A 15,558-nucleotide genomic window follows, 5' to 3' on the forward strand; every position below is an offset into this window, starting at 1 on the left:
CTGCTGGGCTCTGGCGATCCTTCCGCTTCAGCCTTCCGAGTAGCCAGAATTACAGGCGCGGAAGGTATGCTTTTGAACATTTATTTACTTAACTTGTTTGAAATTCATCTTAGGCTTATTTGGTAGAGTCCTTCAGTGCTCCAATTTCCTCATTTATAAATAGTGTCAATAACAGTACTACCTCAAAGGTTGTAGTCATGATGAAGTAAGACTTATGCCTATAAACCTGCTACAGTATCTGGTACACAGTCATAATCTAGAAAATATAGATTATTTCAAAATAAAGTTCAGAATAATACCTGGTACAGTTAATAAAGATAAGCTATTATTAATACTATTCAATTAACAAAAATAACCTGACTATTAAAGAAGCTGAATATTTTAAATAGCTGATTTAAAGAAAAGAACATTTTTCTATATGATTTTACTTATATAATTGACTTTTCCTTAAAAAGTGTGTGCTTTATAACCTCAATAAGAATAACTAATCTCAAACCAGGCGAAGTGGAGACCAAGGAGAGGCCCAAACTTTACCTTATGATGATCATATAAGTACCTAACCCTGAATTGCACCCCACATCTTTAAAATTAAAATTAAAAAAAATATATTTTAAACGCACATTTTGTATGTAATCCACTATTGTCCTAGCCCTTTAATGTAAGCACACAGGTAAAAGAAGTTACCTATTTTATAGACTTTGTACACAGAACTCACTTAATTAGATGCTAAAAGCATTATCTCTGTGGACCAGTAAATTCAGACATGACCTAGCTCTGGTATACAGAAGCCCTTCTGTGCAATGGGGTTGCATCTCAACTACCAGTGAGGCTTGCAACCCACTGACATGGTACTTACTATCTTACTTCCATTGGCCTTCTCTGACTTTGCTGCCTTCCTTGTCCTGTTTAAGATTCCTTAATGCATCATGGAGTCAGTACCCTGAAACAACTCCAATCCCATCAAGCCCTCTCCCTCTCCCGTTCTCAGGACAACCCCCTTCTGGCTGAATCCCAGCAATCCCTTACCCATGCCTCAACCCAAGCTGCTAAACACTGTGAGAAAAATCACACAATATAAACAAATTGGTTTCACTTGAAATTCAAGCACTGACCCTCAAAATATTGTATAGCAATCTTGTTACTTTTCTCTAGAACCATGATTCCCAAATTTTAGCCAGCACCAGAATCGCCTAGAGGGTTTATTAAATCACAGCTTGCTGGGTCCCACCTAGAGAGTTTCTGATCTAATTGGTCTTTGGTGGGACCTAAGAATTTGCATTTCAGAGAAGTGACCAAGTTTCCAAGTGATGGTAAAGCCACTGGTCTGGGAACCACACTTTGAAAACCATTGCTCTAGAAGAGACTCAACTTGCACTCATTTTTACATCTTCTCTTCCCCTTCTTTTATCTCTCTCACCCCTTCCTCAGCTCTCCCTCCCACCTGGCAACCATTCTTCATACTTCAATGAAAATAAAGAAACTACTGGACTTGATCTTCCTCATTTTCACAACACCAGAACTACCTATACTATACTTCCATTAGCCTTCTTCCTCTGCTACAGAGGAGGAAGTGTTCCTCCTACCTGAGGTCAATTTCTGTACCACTACTCTGGCTCTCAGCCCACCTCTTGACTCTCAAGTATTTATTTCTTTAATTATTGTTCTTCTCTTTCCTATCCATCCACTATCTAATTCCTCCCTTCCTGCCTATCCACGATCTAATTCCTTCCTTCCTTCCTTCCTTCCTTCCTTCCTTCCTTCCTTCCTTCCTTCCTTCCTTCCTTCCTTCCTTTCTTCCTTCCATCCACCTTTCCATCATCTCTGCTGATCATTCCTATCAGCATATAAACACACACCAGTATCTTTCACAGTGAAACAACAGAAAACAATCCAAAAATCCCTCAGACACTATATCCCATTTCTCTGCTCTTCATGGCAACAGTTCTCAAGAGTGTTCTACAGGTGTTGTTTCCCTTTCTTTCTCCAATTCATTTTTTCTTTCACCCTCTACAAACTGGTTTTGGCTTCCAACATCTACATCTTGCCAAGATCACAGACCTCTTGAGAGGTGCTAAATTCAACAGTTATTTCTATCCTTACCTAACTCAACTTCTGAGCAGCCACCACTCAACCTGACAACCACCTTCCCATGTCCGTTTTTCAAATACAGTCCTCTTTTCCCATGACTCGTCTGGATTTTCTTCTATCCCATTCTCACTCTCTGTTGATGCCGCTTCCTCTTCTGACCTCAAAATATGGGGATTCTTCAAAGCTTAGCTGCTGCCCTCTTCTCTCCCTTTGCTCCCTCCCTAAGGGCACCAATTGCCACGGATTTTAAAACCTTAATGCTGATGAGGTGCAAATTCACACCTCCAGGCTAGATTTCTCATCTGAGTTCCAGACTCATAGAACTATCTGTTTAATCTCCCCCTGCATTTTTTAGACATCTCCAATCCAAAATGTCCAAAGCAGAATTCAATATCTCCTGAAGAGCAAAAACAAACAAACAAACAAAAAACCAAGTTTCTTCTAGGTTTCTATAGGTAATAACATCTAATATCTGTATAATGGTTTGTGGCTTGCTGAATGGCCTCACCTATACTGGGCCACTTAATCCTCACAACCATCTTTGAAGCACATAAGTTCAAGAGCATCTTATGAATAAGGAAACTGACTCAGATGTTCAATGGCCTGTTCTCCTTCTTAATAAAACCAAACCCGGGCCTTTCAAGGTGGACAATATCTGTCTCTTGGGGCAGGAGAGTTGAGGATCCAGATCTCTCTCCCTAAAGCATGCTTTTTAAATGAAAGGGTCAACTGGCACAAGGTGGGCGGGAGCCGATGCCAGAGCCCAAGTGAATAATGCAAGATTGCAACCGAGTAAGAAAGGAGGAGTAAATTTTTTTATTCACCTTTCACAGATTGGAAAGGGGGCCCGACACTCAAGAGGCAAATGTGGCCTTGAAGGGCCATGAAATGGGTATATTTAAGGGCTTTTGGAGAGAGAGCGAGAGTGGCAGGTCTCGGTGGAAAAAAAGAATGAGAGAGAGTTGCATATCTTGGTAGAACCTCCAAAAATGTTAGGATCATCTTGCTGGGACCTCCAAAATATGTCACACTTTCCCAGTGGGACCTCCAGAATGTTAGGTCAGGCCCGGTGGGGGTGTGGGTGTCTGGGTATGATCCGATCCCACATAAAAGATGCAAAGAATTGCACAGAAGTTAGATTAGAAAATATAGCTTATTTAAAAGTAAATTAGAAAGAGAGAGAGAGACAAGATTCACCTCCCCAAGGTGGGGGAGGGGGCCAAAGCCAGGAAGCATGGCAACTGCCATAGCTCAAAGAGCACATGGCCACACCAGAGTCTAAGAAGGCAATCGCCAGTTGTTGCTTGTGGTTGAGTCCTTTTACCATTCCCTTTGAAAAGGTGATTGGGTGGTGGTCTGCTCCACATCATCACAAAGGGGCAGGCAAGCGCAGGTACTGATGTCAGGTAATGGACAGCAGACAGATGGGTGGGTTAGTTACATGATTGCTCCCATAGTGGGGTCTGTCTGTGTCACTGTAGGTCACAAAGGGCTGATTAGGTTAACTTGGGGTTTGGGCCTGGAGGGGTTTTTCCTGCAAGAGACTAGTTAGACATTTGTAATCTGAAAATTCCTTGACCAAAGGTGGTCTTAATTATCATTTCTATGGCTTTGACCTTTCGCCTTGGCAAGGAATCTGAACAAGTAACCAGAAAGTTTACTAGAAATTATTATGCTAAATCATGAATTGAAAGGTTGGGCTGTCCCGGTCTTGCATCTGATGGAGATTTGCTGAAGGGGTGGGATAGGCTGCTGCTTGGCCTATGTCCACACGCTTTCTAAAGGTTATGCTGAGGCAAAAAGACTAAACTAAGAATAAGTCAAGTTTCTTCTAGGTTTCTATAGGTACTCCTTTTATTAAATTAAATTTTAATGATTTTTATTTTGTAGGGACGAGGTCTATGTTGTCCAGCCTGGTCTCGAACGCCTGGGCTCAAGTAATCCTCCTGACTTGGCCTCCCAAAGTGCCAGGATTACAGGTGTGAGCCACCACACCCAACTCTGAAGCACTCTTAAGGATGCTTCTCTTACCGTCTTCTGGTCCTTCAAAAGCAGCTGCTTCCCCTTCACCCTCTGGCCAGAGGGGAACCCACAGCCTCTCCGTTGAGGTCTGGAGCACAGCCAAGCTGTGGCTATGTAAGCAAGGCTCAGCCTAGGAGGATGCCAGAGGGGAATAAGCAACAGGGTCATGATGCTAGTGATTGCTCATTGACGTCATGGAAAAATAAAGCAAACAGTTTCATTTGGTGTCAGATGTACCCTGCTACCCAAAGAAGTCCCTTCTTGATCCCTTTATGATAGTTCATTATAATCTGAACTTCAATAAAGAGGGGTATTGGGAACAGCCTTGTTCAGTATATTTTATAATGCATAGGTAAAAATACAGGTTGAAAATTAGCTTAATTTGTTTTTAATTTTTAAATTTTATTATCCTAATAAGTGCTAAAAACTAGTTTAAAATTTCAAATCTTTTTTTTCACTGTGTCTTCATTTCTGGAAGAGGAAAACAGCTACTTGCTAGAGCAATCTGTCTTGAGTACACTTTTGCAACTAGACTATAACTGAGTCAGACAGCAACTTGGACTCTTTTAAAACACATCTTCGAGTAGTGCAGTGAGAGGAAGCTTCCCAACTGTGATAACTTTTCTTGTTTTGTCTCACTGATATTTCCTTATGAGGGTTTTTGGGTCAGAGTAAACTCCTGAGGACTGATCTGACATTCCCTTTGAAACTAATTACATTAAACAGCAGGTGCCCGCTTCAGGTTTGAGCAGGAGAATGCAAGGCGTTCAGGGAATTCAGTGCACTTGGGGTTAATGCTCTCATTTTTTAGGAGCTTCTTTAAGCTTAGACATCCCCTGCTCCTCTGTGTCATTTGTGTAAAAGAAGGGTCAATCTGATAAACTGAAATTTAAAAGTATAAAATACAATTTTTTGGTGTATTGTAGCTGAGTTAAGAATACACTCTGAAATGCTTAAGTATGTCAAAACAAACTGGCTAATCATATTTTCGGAGAAAATGCTGCTATTCAAGTTGTAGCTTTCAGTAGACTTCTATGATGACCATACAGCACGTAAGGGGGGACAGTCTGCAGAGAGACGGCGATGATCTGTGGCTGTGGCCAAACTCTCTACCAGTAAACCCAGTTTTGTTACAATAGGCATTTCTTCATTAATTAACACAAGAGGTTCTGGAGAAAACACTGAGACTGATGTTATACCAAACCACGGGATCTCAGTGATGTTTTTGTAGCCTTCTGTTAATCTTATGAATGACTACCACAATAATATGACTACTTAGTAAAACCCAAAGTACAACTTTTTAAATACACCAACTTCACTCTAAATATAAATAGAAGCAACACAGATAGTTTTTTAAAAGTTGCTTGTTACTTTGCTGCTTATATTTGAAGGATCTTGATAAAGTCTGAAGAGCCAGCCATTCTACACTACAGGCGAACTCCTCCTAATCTTAGCCTGAAAGCCTGCCTCATCAGTGATTCCAATGGAGTTGATTTGGAAATGAACAGAGCCTAAGGTAAATGATTTATATTTTATGTAGCTAGTCTATGGCATAGCTAAATATTCCAAAATGCTTTAAAATCACAGGCTCTAATTATCATAAGGCAGACAAACAACAAGAGAGAATAGAAACTAAAAGATATGCTTTATACAAAATAATATTTAAATATCATTTAAGTATGCAAAATTTAAATAGTATTCCATTTAAGAGAAAAAAGAAAGGATAGAAGAAAGAAAAGAAGAAAAAAGAAAGGATAGAAGAAAGAATAATCAAAATACAATCTAAATTACTGCACTTGCAAACAATAATGTCAGAAAGGTTCACTTAAGAATGGATATGAATTATTTGCTTTTCTCTCTTTGGGACTTATTTATACTTTTTTTAAGCGTTGAGAAGGAAATATTACTTACTGAAAATAGAATCATTAGTCTGATTTCCTTGTTTTTTCGTGAAGCAGATTTGAGTTTTGGAAGTAAATAGTCAAAATTATATTTGAAGAAGCAGATCAATAACTACTGATACCTTGTATTATTATTAACAATACTACTACTATTATTACCATTAAAATCACTTTTTAAAAAAAGGAATTAATATTTTTTCCAAATGAAATGTCTAATGCGTAGGCAATACTTAATGAATTACTCATTATAAATAATATAAGAAAATCTCCTTTAGCCAGGCTTAGTGACACACACCTGTAGCTCCAGCTATTTGGAAGGCTGAGGTGGAAGGATCGCCGGAGCCCAGCAGGTCAATGCTGGGGTGGCCGTGAGCATGCCACTGTACCCCAGCCTGGGTGACAGAGTGAGACTCCAACTCAAAAAAAAAAAGAAAAGAAAATCTCCCATGGATGGACTTAATCTATGATTCTTTTAAATTTAATATGAATTTTTATTCTACTAAGGGACTTTGCTAATTTATCTGAAATATCCACACAACAAACCAAACTGAGCCCCCTCTAGAATTTGTGTGTCACTGTACACATTTCTTTCAAACATACGTATTACATTGTAGTATTTGTTTAGATATCTAAAAGCCCAATCTAAATTTCTCAAAGGTAAGGCTTATGTGTTAATGACTTGCTCTGGGCCAGGAAACTCCCACAAGAGATTTCTCAGCAACTACTGAACATCAGCATCCTTCTCCTAGTTCATTGACGGCATGCTCCATATTCTGATAACTATGAAATTTCATGACATGAGAAATTTCATTCTGGATTGCCCATAGATACCCTTTTTTCACCAGTAACACAAATAATTAAGTCACCTATCATTCAAAATTGTGTAATACATAAAGTAGTTTAATTTGCCACAAAATACTACAGTTTTACATGCTAGAAGGAATAGGATCAAATATGTGTTAAAAGAATTGCTCAAAGCAAAGAGTGAATAAGTAGCAGTAAAATATGATACAACAGGCTCTTTAACTTCAGCCCCTCCACAGGAAGCACCAGCCAGCCCTTGAAACAACAACATGCTCAAAAATTTTAAGTTCCCCTTCCTCTTCTCCCCTCCCCCACCCATTCACTATTACAGGAGAGTCAGGGACAAAATTAACACTGAAAAGATTTCTATTATCTATCAGCCATTCTTCCCCAGAAAATAACTGTGTGTGCCAAAGGAAGTGACTAAGGCACAGACAGAACGCAAGCTACATTCGTTTCTTCCTGCTGCTTCCCCTTTTCTCCACTTTCTGCCTTCTCTTTCTCTTTGACTACCTGGAGTGCAGGTTCCAAAAGCCAAATTTTAAGATACAGTCATAACCTTTCAGGTGGTCTACATTCCAAGGGCAAGTCACCTTCAAACCTGAAACAAACTAGTGAGTAGAGGGTAAAACACTAATGGATAAGAAAAAGGAGGAACCAATTTTTAATGTATATTTGATTTTTTTAATCTCAAGTTTATAGTAAAAATTTATCAAACTGTAAAGGCAAAAAAAAAAAAAAGTAGACCCTATGGGCATGATACAAATGTTGAGGGTATTATAAATATTCTAAAACTGAATTGTGCTGATGGTCACACAACTCCATAAGTTTTCTAAAAATGACTGAATTGTATACTTATGTGTGCATCTTATGGCATATAACTTATACCTAAATAAAGCTGTTTTAAAAAGTGCATTTTTTAAATCATTTCACTCTTCTGTAGTTGATATTCAAGGGTCTAATGGTCAGATGATTTGGCTAAATAAATACTGGAAGATGCTGAGTGAGTTTTTCCTGGGTCAGCAAAAAGATTGTTAGACACAGCTGATACTCATTGTTGGGTGTTGCCAAGAGAATGGGGAGGAATTTTTTTCTGACAAAAAAACGAATTAAGAATGCCACTTTTTGTATCTCTAATTGCATGTCAAAGTAAAATACTACTTATCTACTAAAAACATAATAAATTGGCACAAATGACATATTTTCCCTAAATTAGGCAACATTCTAACTTTAATAACTTTGTCCTAATTTTTTCACAATCAACACATTGGCATGCAAATTGGGTGCTGGGAACTTGGTTTTGAAGTATTCGAGTGTCTTCCCTACAATATCATCTGCACCTTTAGCTTGCAGACCCTTTGACCTCATGGACATGGCTCCTGTTTGTTTGCAGCAAGACATGAGCATTGCCAGTCTTTGAGGGAGGCCCTGCCCTGACCCCTGTTCCTACACTTGTCTCACTTCCCAACCCACAGCAGACAGTGGAGGGGAAGGACTTGTTTCTCTTCAACGTCCTTTTGAGTCTGACAAGACTGATGCCAACATGTCTTTTCCTATCTTGCAAATGAGAGCTTGTATTTCAAGAGCAAAGAACTGAGTAGGTATTCTCTGTCATGCTAGACACTGGAAGGGGTGCAGAATAAGTAAACAAATCAGGACACACACCCCCAACTCATACGAGCATTTCAAGTGGGCGTTCTGCACCTTAAACCCCTTCTACCCTCTGAGCTTGCCTCTTTCGTGAGAGGTTTGAGAAATCTGTTGGGTTTTCTAGTACTAGGAGAAGAGAAAGAAGTATGAAATGCAACTCTTCTATGTTTCAGAAGTAAATTAATTAAACTTCACATCCAAACCCTTCATTGCCAGGGTAGGAGTAGAGGTTGAGAAGAGACAGAGCTAACATTTACTTGGGACAAGCAAAGTGGACTTGCCTCTCTCCTCTACAGACAAATAAAATAGCATTCAATAAAATATTTTTATTATAAGGAATCACAGTTTCAGAAATGCTTTTAGAACAATTATTTGATATAACCGTGAAGCAGTTCTGCAAAATTCTGCTATATTGGACAGTTAGCTATATTATAAAAAATTTTAATGAGTATTTTACTTATATTTAAAATTACAAATTGCAAAAACAACTTGTCAGCTAAGCGTGACTAAAGTGTATACTACCGAATTAAAACATGTTTTTTGATGCAAATACATTTACTGTATTTGTTCATATTGTTTTTCACAAGACTTTTTTTTATATTTAATGAGTCTGGAAGGGGAAGAAAAAGACCCATAATAGATAGGTTAGCTTAGTTTTTGAGATATAAAGTCATTGTTGGACACGGCTTCAAGGAAAATGTTTATAAATTCAACATCTGCGACTAGCTATTATGGAAAGACATTTCAAAACCAAATGTGGTTGCTGACAAAAGATACGGGTGGACTGCTAAATAAATGGAGATGGCACAAGTAGTAAATAAGAGGTGGGCTGTCAGCAAACTTGTGTGTTCATTTTTGTTTGAGGCCAGAAGGCTCAACAGTGGGCATTATACAGTATATCTGAAGATTATCTAATTTTGCCCCAAAGGCAGGAGGAAAGGTTTTATTTAGTTTTCTACAAATATCACATGCTTAAAATTAGTATTCTGTGATTATTACTCTATTTGTTATTCACCAGAGACATCTGCATAAGTGATGACCACAAATGTTCTTTCTTTAAAAGCACCAGTGCATAAAGTGGCCCCATCATGTTTAATTACATTAATTCAAGTTTTCATTTAAGTAGATATGCATGGTTTTCCAAATAAGATTTTTTTTCCTTAGGATTTGGGGGTGGGCTCGTCAGTCCTTCTTGGCTTCCATCCCGGCCCCCAAACCTACATCCCTTTTCACAATGCAGTGGGCATGCCGGGTTGCAGGCTGCTCCTTAACTATGGAAGCAAATCAATAGCAGCTGAATGCCATCTGCTTCGGGCCGCAGAACAGAACCAAAGTGTAAGCCATGCATCTTCCCTTATTGAAAGGTTATTTTATGCAAGTAAACAATTCATCGTCTTCTTGCACGCTTGATGCTCATTTACCACTTTGATCAATAAAATATGCAAAACAACAAAAAAATTGAATCCTAAGAGTAGTTCTGATGCCAGCGTGATAGTTAATCAATACCTGGCCTCTGTTCACGAGGGCAAGTGGTGGGGGCACTCCTATTGTAACCTGTGAAATCCAGAGTGGTGGACGGCGCTCTTTCAGAAAAGACTGTTTTAGCAGGGAGATATATTGCATTTATCCTCTAGATTATACAGAACACATTCTCACTGAATTAAATCAAAACAGTAACATCAACAGGCTTGAATGTTACTGATCCAAGCCAGTACTTCCCAAAGCTCAAGAAAAAGTAATGTTGGTTTATATGCCTTTTAGAATTTCAAAGACACATATTGGATGAGATCACTGACACGGGCCTTTGGACAGCAACCCTTTCGGCTCTTTCTCAGCTCTGCCTTATTAAGTCTTGCTTTTCAATGTATTCATGTTTCAGGTGAACTCAGTTTTTCTTCTAAAAACAAACTGCTGTGGGAATTTCTTGTGCCAGTGTTTCTTTCAGTCATACCACAAGCTGCCTTATTATATTAAACCTCCTGACAATTGATTCAGGCAGAACACTTTTCTCCCAACAAAGAAAACTATATCATCTCACAGATGCTACCGTATAAAAGCCCTCAATTGAAGACTGTTTCCTAGCAAAACGCAAAACACTGAAAAAGCTGGAAACTTTTCCATTTTAACCGGATCTCTCCAGCTGAACTGTGAATTTCAGTGTAGCACAGGAATAAATAAGATAAAATAAATTAGACATCTTTCTAGAAAGTCTAACAAGCAGTTTGATAGAAAGCAAAAACATTGCCATGTGAAATAAGAATTGCCCTTGAGAAGACGGCTTTTCTCTTTATGTTTCAGATTCTCTCTATGCTATAAAAGTGACAAGGGTTACCTATTAATCAAATACTCTTTAGTTTTCTGGATAACTTTTATAACACCGTATAAAAATCTAATCTCTTGTTTTTTACCCTGTTCTATTGAATTTATCACATTTGTAAACACTTCTCTAACACTAGATATAATTTGAGTTATTCAATTAACATATTTTGTCATATTAGTTACAAAGTGCATTATAAAAAATCTAAATGATACATGTGAAAAATAAGCAATACTCTTTATTATATAGAAGGAAAGAAAATAAAAAGTATGAAAAACCTTAACAGGTTATCTTTAATATGAAGAAAAAAATTAAAAATCCCACCGAATTCTTATCAATACATGTTTGTATGTCATTTCACATCAAAGACTATTACAAATATCTTTTTTTTTTACAAAATATTTAGATGAGACTAAAATTACCCCCAAAGTTCTCCATTATGAAACAAGCTAAATTTTATGACATTGACTGTGTAATTTCCGTGTGATATTCCTAGCATCCATAAAAACTCAAACAATAAAACTCTCTATTTCCAGCTATTATGCTAAAATCACCATTCTGGAACTATACCTAATTCCCCTACTTTGAATTTTAAAATGCTACATGTACACAACAATTTTAATATTTAGTTAAGTCATATAATTCTGACGAAATTAACAACAGCAGCATACTACAGAAGTGTAGTAGCTTTGAGTCAATGACCCAACCAGCAGCAAGGGTATAATTTAAAGGCAGAAATTTCCAGTGCATGCACCGTTAGCCACAGTGAACCTGTTACTGCTCTAAAGGGAATTGTTTGCCTCTTATTAGATTTTCTCCAGCACAGCCATAAGTGATAAATGTACTGCTGTACTCACTGTCAAGTTAATCAATGCTGCCAAAGTTTTGTTGACCTAACAGTAATCCATAAAGTGAGGAGCATTTTCTCTATCCCTATGACATCTCAGTCCACAGAAGGGCTACGAATCCAAAAGTAGCTTCATATAAGAGTGTGGGGGTGGGGGGAGGAGGTTCTTGGATCAAGAGAGGATTGATAAAATAGACAGATTGGGTGATTTTCAAAATTAGCAAGTATTACAGGCCCCTTGTTCTGTGGAAAAAACATTTAAGATCACAGCTGCAAATAAAAATTCACTTTTGATGTTTAAAACACCAATAAATGAATAATTCTCCTAATGAAAGATGATTCCTCTCACAACCCCCTTTCTGCACTTCCAAGCAAAGCAAAATACCCCACCCCAAACCTTCAAGAATCTCAAAGCAAAACAGCCATCTCTGGTGCATGATCTATGCCAGTCTACAGTTCAATGCACTGATCAAATCCAGTACAGGGCACCAGTAATAAGAATGGTAATGTGGACAAGAAAAAAAATCCAAATTTTGCTCCACTGTAAATCAGAGCATGTGAAAGACAAGACCATTAGTAACGAGAAAAGAAAGGAAACAACAGGAGAGAAAAAACTGCCCTGCAAACAAACCACTGCCCTGCTTTCACAAGCAATTATAGACATATGAAATATGAATTGCAATTGATTTTTCTTCCTGGGGTCACTGTGCTCTGTGTTTTACGCACTCTAGGCATTTATTTGGGCAGCAAACTGACAAGTTTTTGTAGAAGGACTTGAGTAGTGTAATCTTTGCTTGATCACGGGTACTTCATTGTGGCTTCTCTTCCTTGACACTTATTCCTCCCCAAAACTCACTGGCAAGGGATTCCTCGATAAAGACATGGAACAATGCAATTACTGGCGTAAAGGGCTGGCAGAACCTGATGGGGGATGCTCAGCAACCTTTTGTATGCCAATGAAAAATAAATAGCATCAATCTGGAAGAGTGACTCTCATCCTTGTACTTTTACTGAAAATTCTCTGATTTTTGGTTAGTGATAATATAGCAGGATTACTTAACTTATGTGATTTGTCTTGTCAATAAGAATAGCAAAAGAAAGCTGTGGTTATGAGAATACATAATACAGATTTCTTAAACAGGACCTTAAAAAACTCTGATCATAAAAAAGGTAAAAAGATGATCTTTTATTTGTCTGGTTTATATGACTCTGACTGATTACAAGGTTTTCTACATTATAATCTTCAAGAGCTCTAAACTGTGACTGTTACAGATCAGAAGACAATGCATTATTTTTTAAAGATGTCTCTGAAAAATTTCCCATATTTCTTTCTATTTTAGGCCATATGTTTTGAACACCCTTTCCTATCAGAATACATAGACTTAGAGCATTCTTGTGAACTGCTACGGAATGGATTTTGTAAATATTTCCACCTTATGGATATTCCAAGACATTTTTAGCCAAACTCCCTCCTATTGTACAATTTTATAATCATATTGCAATTAAAACTTCATACATACAGCTTAATTCAAGTATGAAAGAATATTCGTAAGGTAAATTCATAAAGAGACTTGCCAAATTGCTTTCCCATCAGGACACTGCTATTTACAGTCCCCAAAGGTATATGGGAATGTTTTAAATTTTTTTTTTTCAGTTAGAGGTTTCACTCTGTTGTCCAGGCTGGAATGCAGTGGCACAATCACGGCTCATCACAGCCCTGATCTCCTGGGTTCAGGTGATCCTTCTGCTTCAGCCTCCCGAGCAGATGGGACTACATGTGTGTGCCACCACGCCCAGCTTTGTTGTTGTTGTTTTTGTAGAAATAAGGTCTCACTATATTGCCCAGGCTGGTCTTGAACTCCTGGGCTTGAGCAATCCTCTAGCCTCTGCCTCTGTTTTAATGTTTGAAGATCTAAAAGTTATCTCATTTTAATTTACCATTTTCTAATTAGTTATAAGGTGTCTTTTCTCTTTTTCATTGAAAATTTATAATTATTTTTAATGAATGAATTCTGCCATTTTTCTTATTGGATTGTCTTCCCCTAGTGATTTGTAAAAGATCTTTGCATAGACCTTGTTCACATGTATTACACATATTTTTCAGTCTATTTGTTTTATAATTCAATTTTGTGATAACCTTTTTCCTGTATAGAATTTTAAAATTTTTTATGTAGTCAAATTTTAAGTTGCACATATCAAGTAATACACAAATACCCCATCAACTCAGATAACAAAAATACAATGAAATATTGCATAAAGAAATCATGTAGACATGACTCATTTGAATCTAAGATTATGTTCCAAGCTTTCAGAGAGGAACAAAAAATATAAATTCACTTCCAGCAAATAAAAGGGTTAAGACAATACCAAATATAATTAAAAGCAAACTATCTATCTGGCAGTCTTGGGACAGCAATCAAGAGGGGTTGAGCTAATGTTAGGAGACATTGGAAGGAACCCAGATGGGTGCCTGTAGGACTGGCAATCTGGTGTGGAGAAGATCAATTCCCTAAGAGTTATAGCAGAAGGTAAAAATGTGACAGGATAATGGTCAACTAAAGTGCATTAGGATCTAAGAATCTGAGTTTGGAGAATTGAGGAAGGTCCCACGAAAGAGGATGTACTGTACTTGAGCCTTGTGGGTGTTTGGTAGAGATGAGAAAAGGGGAGGTACCAGGTATAGGGTATGATTAACACATGGGCCAGGGCAAGGGGAAAGTAAGCTGGTGTGGCTGACACATATGAGGCATGTGGAATAAGGCTGGGATTCTGAACACTTGGCCTAAGAATAGCCAGTTTTGTAGTTGACAAAGAGCCATGAGAGCTTGTTTGGTAGATAGTTATCATGATCAGAGGTAAGCTGAAAAGGAATATCAACCTAGAAACTATGAGGATGAGTTAGAGTAGCCAGACCTAATGAGGAAATGACCCCGACCATCTTAGAGGAAAGCAAAGAGCACTACACAGTGATAATAGCAGTGGGGGTGACGAACAAGGAAAGTACTTCTTTGTCTAATCATAAATAGTGCCCAGGGCACAGTCATGGGCCTATTTTTAGTGATGAGAGTGAGTTTGATAAAAGAACCTAAGAAGGGCTCGGATTTTTGCAAAATAGTACCAGAGACAAGACTGTGGTAAAAGTCTCCAAACGGGGGTGGGGGGGGGGTGTCACTGAGACAAAGAACACAACTGAAATGAGCCAGCCCAAGGAGCAGCAGCCAGGGCGTGATGCTGCTGAATCTGGTAATGTATGCAGAATATAAAGAAGGTCGCAGTGAGACATGAGGAATTCAGAGTTTGTCTCCTATCATGCATGGTTTAGAACAGTAACAGAGACAGGTGACCAGAGTTCCAACATCATATCCACAGTGCTCTGAGGTCGTTGCCCCACCCTCCTGCCCAGGTGTTTGAGGGACCAAAAGTGAAATGTGGATTTGTGTATTTGCTACATGAAAGGCACTTGGGAACAAGAGATGCTGTCAAGTCGTACTGTAGAGGCAAAGGTTGGGGAATAGAGAATATGGAACACAAGCTCCAGTTCCCACTGAGGCAGGCATCCTCTGTGGAAAATATTTTTTTTCTTCCTAAAACCAATGCCCATTCTGTAAATGGGGACATGAAAAAGTAGAGAAGGCAAAGCCAGGGAATGTTGTAGAAATTATTAGACTTTCTTAAGGCCTTAATTCCATTGCTACAACTAGAATTCACTCTGGATTCAGGTGTGGGGAAGCAAGGTCCTTCATCTAGCCTGAAAATAACCAGCCACTTACACCTCACAAGCAAGAGTCTGCTACATTTGGAACAGGAAAGAACTTTTAAAGTGAAGATTTTAGTCGGGCTCAGTGTCTCAGCCTGTAATCCTGCGCCTTTGGGAGGCTGAGGTGAGTGGATTGCCTGAGCCCGCGGGTTTGAGACCCGCCTGGGCAGCG

At 38.4% G+C, this 15,558-nt stretch overlaps 1 protein-coding gene across 1 annotated transcript in view; it reads right to left on the reverse strand.

Annotated features, from left to right (window-relative positions):
* Nucleotides 1-15,558, reverse strand: part of SNX24 (sorting nexin 24) — a 178,005-nt gene that overhangs the window by 24,227 nt on the left and 138,220 nt on the right. The window lies entirely within an intron of this gene.

Source organism: Carlito syrichta, unplaced genomic scaffold (genome assembly GCF_000164805.1).
Source record: "Carlito syrichta isolate Samal-C Ts95f unplaced genomic scaffold, Tarsius_syrichta-2.0.1 Scaffold315711, whole genome shotgun sequence".
Classification (NCBI taxonomy): Eukaryota; Metazoa; Chordata; class Mammalia; order Primates; family Tarsiidae; genus Carlito; species Carlito syrichta.